At 34.0% G+C, this 9749-nt stretch overlaps 1 long non-coding RNA gene across 1 annotated transcript; it reads right to left on the reverse strand.

The window, feature by feature from the left end:
- Nucleotides 1–586: 586 nt before the first annotated feature.
- On the reverse strand, nt 587–1236 carry LOC112771639 (uncharacterized). The gene is made up of 3 exons (XR_011876353.1): nt 1098–1236; nt 847–953; nt 587–750 (listed from the first exon to the last, which is right to left on the reverse strand). It is a non-coding gene; the product is annotated as an uncharacterized lncRNA (long non-coding RNA).
- Between the last annotated feature and the right edge of the window lie 8513 nt (nt 1237–9749).

The following is a 9749-nucleotide window of genomic DNA, read 5'->3' on the forward strand; positions in this document are numbered from 1 at the left end:
CATGTTTAATGATTTTGCACCCAGTGGGATTCTGCCTAGGCAAAACTGATGATTTATTACCTCTTCAGTGACAACACTATAGCTGACTAGGTATCGCTATGCATTTAGGGGATACCCTCCATCACAACCAGATCCACACAAAAAGCCACAGCATGCGAGAAGATCGTTCACACAGAGAGAGATATTCTGCAATTAAATATATAGAGCATAAATTCCTCTTTAAATATCCTCAATAAGATATGTATTTATTGATATTCACACACAGCAATATGTTGCTCAGTAAGAAGAATACTTACCACATCAAAATGAATGCAAAATCGATCTGATAATGACTCTACAACACCAAATGCATGTCCTCAACACAGCATCATATATGCAAAATCGATCTGATAATGAACACATCAACACAGCATCATAAATTTCCTCATTCGATGCTGCGTGTCCTCAACAAAAATAAATAACTTCCCATCTGAGTCACATTCATCATCATTTGAAAAACAGAGAACTCTTCGTAACTGACTCATTTTTAAGAGAGAGAAAAATAAAAAATTCAAAATTTTTGAAGAAATAAAAACAATACCTCCACATGACAGGTGTAAGACATAATGGTAGAACTGCTGTGCAAAGATATGGGAGAAGGATAGAAGTCAACCAAAACCAAAGCCTTCACTGGCCTCATGAATGGCTAGTAACAACCGTTCTTGAAGCTGTTCTTTAGAGGTATACTCTGGAAGGTATAGTTGATTGAAGCTGTAGAAAGTAATTGGGAAAAGGGAAAAAGAAATTAGGATGGGACGGCCATCTGATTTGTAGCATATGAAAAAGAAAACTGCATACAAAACTCACCATGTATGAGCCGACGACAATCAATCTGGAGCTCCATATGCCTTGTGAATCTGAAACCTCTGAGGACCAGAGATGCCTTGCAAGGCCTTAAAACCTTCCAAAGGAACCTGATTACCAACAAGCTTACAACTATAAGTCTATGCCAACAAAAAACAAAACACACAACTACAACAGCACAACCGTTTACACCATACTTTTACAAACAAAACAAAAGTAGAGTATGAAAATTAACAATGTTCATAGTAAATCACCTTTGATGTTCCAGTCGCAAATTTCAGAAATCTTGCCATGTCTTCCTTGTTAAAAGTTTTGACCACCTCCCAAAACCATTGAACGACATTTGACGCCACAGTATAGCCAGTATATTCTGTATTGGCCTTCAAGTCTTCCACTGAAAAGAAATTAATGCTTATTAATGCTTAGAAGGATATCAAAGCACACTACATAATTTAACCAAATAGATAACTCTACGGCATAAAGTAAGGATATTAAAAATTGTAACCTTCTTAAGTCTTTCTTCCAGATTATATCCAATTTGGGATTAGATCGAAGCTAAGCCCTTCCACATTCACTTGGTCTGCTTTCTTTGGTTGTCTCTTGTACTCAAACCAGTCAATTCCTATAATACAGAATGTGTCATATACAATTCACATAATTAAAACCACAAATTTTAAATCTCGTACTAAACAAAAACAAATTCTCACCGTAATGACTTGGAACGACATGAAAATTCGTTCCACGAGATCTGATAGCTTCGAACGCAGCTTCAATCGAAGCTCTCAGAGACTCCAGCTCGCTCACCTTCCAGATCTTCTCATCCAGTGCCACCGAGTCTGTGAAGAAACCGCGCTCTGAGTGCTTCAAGCTGCCAGAGCAAAATCAGAACCAGCAAAAGAAGCCGCCGTGGAAGACGACGCAGAAATGGAATATCTAAGCATTATCTCAACGATTTGAATGGAATCGTCCCTGAAATACTATTCCGAGAGGCGAGAAATCCACAAATTGAGAGGCTCCACGATCACCTCGTCCTCCATTCATAACTCCAGCGGGTGACGTGTTGACGGAGGAAACTTAGCGGCAAGGAGATGAATGGCGGTGGCGATAGAATCCAGATTTTAGGGTTTCAGATCCTCGTTCTCTTTCTCGAGTAACTCCTTTATTTTTATTTTTGGTATGGGCTTGGTAAATATTTGTTTGATTTGGGCTTTTTATAATTTATTAGGTTAAAAACAAACCGTGGGAGTTTTTGTTAAATATTTAAAATAGTTACAAATAAAATTGATTGTGGAGGTTCTGATAACTCTCACTAAAAAACTTCCACAAACAAATAAAAATTTTGTAGTGAGAAGGGGTGATGTTACTATTCACATCCACCTTTTGGGAGCCATAACTTGAGCTACGGAACTCCGATTGACGAGCCGTTTACGGCCACGCGAAGCTCTTGTCAAGCTCTTCATTTCTATCTAAGAGAATCTGGTAAGAAATTGTGTCTTAAACTCCAATTTCCAGACCTAGAATTCTGCATTTTTGGGGTTATAGTTTTGAGTAGATTTTGTGGTTTTGCTTGTTTAGGTGATCTCTAGTAGCGGGTAATTATTGAATTTTACCCATAATCTTGTTGGGTAAGGTAAGGTTTCACTAAATCCTTGTGTTTAGTTATTTTGTGTATCTTAGGTTTTGATTTTGATATATATATATATATATATATATATATATATATATATATATATATATGTGATGTTAGTTTGAGCTTTGGTGACTTGTTGGTGAGTTGAAAGCTTGTTGGATTCCAATCTTGGTACGGTGAGCATTTTGGGAAACGACCAAGGTATGGTTTCGGTCTCCTCTATGTAATATGTAATATTAATGGATACTTAGGCTAGTTGACCTTAAGATAGGTTGAAAGATGTGATTGAATGGTTAATTGTATATAAATGTATGCTTGATGATGGTTTGGATGTTGGATGAATGGGTTTGAATGTGATGATTTACATATTATTAGATGATGATTATTGATGAGTTGTGTTGGTGGGTGTTGAGAATTGAAGATGGATGTTGATGATGATATTGATTGTTGGTTATTGTGGTTGATGATGAATGTTGAGAATTATTAAAGTTTTTGAGAGTTATTGGTATTGTTGATGATTGATGATGAGTTGTGAAAATGTTATTGGTGAATGAGGAGAATTATGAGTCCTTATAATGATTTTGGATGTTGTTGAATAAGGATTTTGATGTGTGATGATATGTGTTGAAGATGATCTTGTGGTTTTGAATCGTGTGATTGGTGTGGATGAGTCTTATAATGGATTTGGTTAGTATTAGATATTGTTGGTGATGATTTCTAGAATTGATGAGGAGTTGTTTTGGTTGCTGTGGACTGTGGTTGTTGTTGGTTGATGATGATTATGAGTGTGGATTATGATTGAATTGGAAATTATGGATTGGTAGTGATATATGGTGCAATGGTTGAGTAATTTAGGTGTGGAATTGAGGAGAATGATATGAAAAGGGAAGATGTTGTGTGTGGTAGTGGTTTATGATGACTAAGCAGGTTTCGATTGGTTTTGAATGGAAAGTTGGTTAAAATTGAAGTTTTGAGGTTTTTGATAAAAATTGGTTTTGTGAACTTTGACGGATTATAACTTGTGCCTCAGTTTTCCAAATTTGTTGAAATTGTTTATAATTAAAGTTCATTGAAAAATCTTTCAATTGATATAAAGTTTGTAAAATTTGGATTTTTGTAGAGGAAGTTATGATCATTCAAATTTTGGTGTCAAAATCTGAAATTCTGCAAAGTTACAGAATTTTGTGATTTCTGGTAGGTGCGCACGCACACCCCTGTGATTTTTCGAACCTGTGCATGCACACATCCAATGAAGTTTTACAACTTGTGCGCACGCACACGTTGGGAAGGGCAGTCTGTTGAGGGTGCTAGCACACCTTGTGCGAGCGAACAGAATTGTAAAATTTGGTACTTGTGTTGTACACCTCTATGCGTACGCACACTTTTTGAAAATCTCTTTGGGCGTGCACACGCACACCCCTGTGCATACGCACATGCCCTGTTTTTCAACTAAAATTTTGTTTTTAAACTATTTCACCTTCCCAACAAGCTTGTATACTTCTGTGACACCTAATTAAGACCCTTGGGGCTTATTTTCGGACATTAAAACATGGAAAGGGTCCTAGAAGGTTTGATTTGGTATTATTTTGAAAAGTTAAAGAACGGAGGCTTAGGTTTCTAGTGTACTGAGGATGGGTTTGGTGGAGTGCGAAAGAAGAATGGTATATGAATTAAGAAATTGACAAACTAGTGAGTTCGGAATGGAAAGTTATGAATTGATGATGGTTATGATGAATTGAAAACTTGGAAACGAATGATTATGGTTGATGGAATGAGTATGAGTGGAAGTGTACTATGAGGAGTGGCCTCTGAGATTGAATACGTGATTATGATATGCATTATTATCCGCTGTAGGGGCTGTGGCAGTCTCCCGCCTACGTTCGGATGTGAGGCTTGAAGTTGGGCTTCTCACTCATGTTTATCGCTCAAGAGGAAGGTGGTAGGGCACTCTCCCTCGGAATGTTTTTCCTCTGAAAGGAGAAGGTGGTAGGGCACTCATCCCTCGGAATTTTCCTCCTGAGCATGGGTTTCTCTCTGGTTGCAAGGTGGTAGGGCACTAACCCACGGAATCATGTGGCATCCAGAGGAAGGTGGTAGGGCACTTATTCCTCAGAATTATTCCTCCTGAGTATGCGTAACAGAGAGACTAATCCAGGAGTTGTCGATCGAATTTTCTGTCTGGTTTGGCACTATAACCGACATGTGATATCACAACCAATAGGACAGACATTCATCATATACATCTTCTATTTGTTTGCTTGCTTTGATTACTTGAGCTTGCCTAATTGTATAATATGCCTACTTGCTTCTTGAATTACTTGTATTATATGAATACTATCTGTGTTTTACTTGCGTGCATTATCTGTGTTTGTCTGGTGCTGAGGAGGTTAGGTAGGCGGTGGCGATGGAATCGCACGGAGGGTAGGTTGGTGAAGGCTGTGGGACAGCGGTGACTAGTTTTAGTTAGAAATCCCCTAAGATTAGATACCTTGTTTATTATGTACGGTTTAAGTTATTTATTCTCGTTAAGTTTGACTATCTGTTTAATATGAAGCTCTAGGATTACCTCTGGCATTCCGGGGTCTTACATCTTACGTTACTGGGTACTGTTACCATACTGAGAACCTCCGGTTCTCATTCCATACGTTGTTGTTGTTTTTTAGATGCAAGTCGCAACCCACTGCAGTGAGTTGTGTGATGGTAGCAGAGCGGAGGATCTTATTCTATTTTGTTGTCATTTTGGTTACTTTGATTAGTACTCTCACTTTTGTACTTTACTTTTGCCTTAGAGGCTTACTTTGAGAGTGATAATTCTGTATAAGCTGTTTACTTTGAAACCTCTGTATGTCAGAATTTAACTAGTCGGCCCAAACTCCGCGGGCTGTGGCTAGTATCTTATGATCATTATACTCTTATATAATTATATATATCTTGTTGCCTCACATAGTGTATCATATCTCTTACGCTTATAGCTTTGTGTGAACGTTCGCGCTTTGTAATTCCGTATTTGAGCTTATTTCCTTCATCGGGCTTCTAGAATTATTATTCTTTCTATATATTTTTTTATATATAAGCCTTAGAATTATCGTAAACCCTTGATTAACCTTTGCTTTACGGCATGAGGTAAAGCTTAGGGTAATTAGGGTGTTACATCCGACAGTTTGTATCCCGCATTCCTCCTCTTCCTCCTCCTGCTTCTTCTTCTCCTTTTTCTTCGTGTTCATTCTTCTTCTCGCGTGTTTCATTTTCTTCGTCGTTCTTTTTATTGCTGTTGTTGTTGCTGCATTTTTTTCTCATTCTCTTTCTATTGATTTTGTAACATTATGTATTTTTTCTTTTTTGTTTGATTTTTTCCTCTAAAAAAGAATTAGGAGAAAATGAAATAAGAAGATGAAGAAGAAGCAGAAGATGAGGGGGAGGAAGATGAAGAGTTTTGAATTATGCAGAATTTATTAGAACAAAAATACACTAAAATTTCTTAACAATAACACATAAATTTCTTAGTTTTTACACCGAAATTTTGCTATAAATGCACAAAAATATTTTCATTAATGTATTTTTTTCTTTTTCTTCTTTTTCTTATTTTTTTTCTATCTTTTAGTTTTATGAATGTAGATTCATCATCTTTCAAGTAATTTTGCAGCATCATGTGTTTCTTCTTCTTCTTTGTTTAATTTTTTGTTTTTTTTCCTGTTAAGAGAGTAAAATAATGTGAGTTCAAAAAGACATGCATAAAATGATACCAGAAGCACTAGAACAAAATTCTATGATTTGCTACAAGAAATCGATGAACAAAATTCCTGATAAATGGACAAAAACAGTTGCAAATCACTCAAATATGTACAAAATAATATCAGAAGCACAATACCAATATTCTGTTGTTTAGTTACAGCATAAAGAGGACAATAGAAACAAGTACACCTCAATTCACATGAAATACACCGAAACACAAACTAAAATACATGGCTATTATTTTTTATTACATCGTACAATGTAAATTCAAAAAGATACGCAACTCAATGAAACATGCTTAAAATGATAGCAGAAGTACTAGAACAAAATTCTATTTCTTACAACAAATCAATTAACAAAGTTTCTGATAAATGGACAAAAACAGTTGTAAATCACTCAAATATATACAAAATAATATCAGAAGCACAATAACAATATTCTATTATTTAGTTACAGCACAAAGAGGACAACAGCAACAAGTACACCTCAATTCACACAAAAATACACCGAAAGATAAACAAAATACACCGAAACATAAACCAAAATACACGGGTATTATTTTTTTATTAGATCATACAATGTGAGTTCAAAAAGACATGAAACTCAATGAAACATACATAAAATGATACCAGAAGCAATAGAACAAAATCTATGGGTTGTTACAACAAATCGATGAACAAAATTCCTGATAAATGGACAAAAACAGTTGCAAATCACTCAAATATGTACAAAATAACATCAGAAGCACAATAACAATATTTTGTTGTCTAGTTACAAAATAAAGAAGACAACAGCAATAAGTACACCTCAATTCACATGAAATACACTGAAACACAAACTAAAATACACGGCTATTATTTTTTTATTATATCATACAATGTGAGTTCAAAAAGACATGCAACTCAATGAAATATGCATAAAATTTCTTCTTCTTCTTTTTTCTTATTTCTTTCTTTCTTTTAGTTGAATGAATGTAGGTTCATCATCTTCCAAGTAATTTTGTAACATTATGTGTTTTTTCATCTTCTTTGTTTGATTTTTTTTCTTGTTAAGAGAGTAAAACAAGAAGAAACTTAAGAAGATAAAACAAGAAGAAAAAGAAGAATAAGAAAAAAAAGATGATGATGATGACGATGAAAAAGAAGAAGAAGAAACAGTAAAAGATGAGAATGAGAAAGAAGAAGAGTTTTGAATTATGCAGAACTTCAGAATATAGATACACCGCAATGTCTTAATAATAACACATAAATGTCTTAGTTTTTACACCGAAATTTTGTTACAAATACACAAAAATAGTTTCTTTAATGTTGTATTTTTTTTCTTCTTCTTCTTTTCCTTATTCATTTCTTTCTTTTAGTTAGATGAATATAGGTTCATCCTCTTCATAGTAATTTTTGCAGCATTATGTGTTTCTTTTTCTTCTTCTTTGTTTGATTTTTTTTATTCTTGTTAAGAGAGTAAAACAACAAGAAACTTGAGAAGGTAAAATAAGAAGGAAAAGATGAATAAGAAAAAAAAAAGAAGATGATGATGAAAAAGAAGAAGAAGCAGCAAAAAATAAGAAAGAGGAAGAGAAAGAGTTTTGAATTATACATAACTTGTCAGAATAAAAATACACCGAAATTTCTTAACAATAACACATAAATTTCTTAGTTTTTACACCAAAATTTTGCTACATACCTCAATTAACTCAGAAATGCACCAAAATTACTTAATGATTGCGACACACAAACTCAGTTTGAAAATAACACACAAAAATGACTGAATTATCAACAAAAACACATCCAAATCAATTTTGGATCAAGCAACGTCATCAATATAGAAAAATTCTACGATAATGATAACAATAACAACGATAACGATAACGACAATACGTATAAAAAGAAGACGACGATGACTATAACGATGATGATCATGATGATGAAAATGATAGAGAAGAAGGAGGAAATGGAAGAAGGAGAAGAAATTCCAATGAAAAAAGAAAGAGGAAAAGGAGGAGGAGGTGGTGTTGGTGACAACGATAATGAAAAAGAAAAATAACGAAAAAAAGGAGAAAACATGCAGCAGAGGCGCGAAGAAGAATGTGCGCGCGTGAGTATAAATGACTTGATTGGACTTGTATATAAAGATTAATTATAATTTATTTCTTAGACTAAAGTACCAAAATTGATCATGAAAGATTGTGACGCTGACAAATCTGATCATAAAAAAATTAAAATTAACGTATAACCATAAAAAATGAGTTTCTCCCGATAAGATTATCTTATATAAACTCAAAAAAACTATTTAAAATTCCCAAACCACCTTTCTAACTTAACCTAACTACTCCCAAATTCTAACCCGACTTTCCCCCACCATCTCAAACTTTTCATTGCCACCACTCCAACCTCATATCCCAAAAAGGCTTCTTGGCTAATCCCCTCGCTGGTTGCTACCAATGCGAACAACTCCTATTCCTTAGCACAATCCTTCACCTCCGATGACGGTGTTTGCAACGGCCAAGATCGCTTCCTCCGCGGCAACAACACCATCAACGCCGACTTCTACAGCTCCGAGGGTGTCATCACACCTCTGCTGTGCCCTATCGTTTGGATTTGGATTCGTGCAACTTGCTGGCAAGTCTCCTGTGAGAGGTGCTTCAGAGACACCGCAGATGTGGTTGTTGGTAGCAGCACATATCTCCAAGGGATGGAGGGAAACCTCCAAAAGCATTGAAAAATATCTCCAAAAAAAAAAAAAAAACGAGGGAGTGATATTGTTGTTAACTTGAAAAATAGCACATTTTTTTGTTTATTCATGTTATGAATCTAATTCGTTTTGGATTTTGCTATGTTTAAATCTAGAGTATATAAACGTTTTTATGGCTGATGGTTGATTTTTTAATTTGTGATTTTTTGTTTTTTATTTTTCTGGATTTTATATATCTTTTATTTTTATTTTTAATCTGGTCTTTTTATAGCTGATTTTAGAGTAGTAGTTTTTAATAAATAGTGAATTATTGGCTTGGTATCTTAATTTTACTTTTTATTTATTTATTTTAGGTTTGCTGGATGAAATTTTAAATTTTCAATTCTTTGGGAGTGTTACAGTAGAGTACATGGTAGTGATAAATAAAAGAGTTGGAAATGGGGTGAGAAAGAATTAGAATAAGGGGATAGTTAGATAAAACAAAAAAAAGAATAATTTAAAAATTTTGAATAAATTTTTAAAAGTTGAATAATTTTATCTAGTAAAATTCATCTTTTATGATTATAAGTGAATTTTAATTCTTTCATAATCAGATTTAGGAGTGACTAAATTTTTTATGGTCAATTTTAATATTTTATTCTTATTTTTTATTATAAAATCTAATATCTGCAATAATAACTAATAAGTATGAGATAATCAAGATGACAAATATATATTTCTTTACTAAAGATTATTTGAATTCAATATTTGAAATAACAAAACATTTTTTATGAATATACGAGAAGAACATTTTATGTGAAAAAAATTGTACACCAGATTCCTGAGTGATAAATTGATGATTAATAAAATACAAACA

This window comes from Arachis hypogaea, chromosome 18 (genome assembly GCF_003086295.3).
Source record: "Arachis hypogaea cultivar Tifrunner chromosome 18, arahy.Tifrunner.gnm2.J5K5, whole genome shotgun sequence".
NCBI lineage: Eukaryota > Viridiplantae > Streptophyta > Magnoliopsida > Fabales > Fabaceae > Arachis > Arachis hypogaea.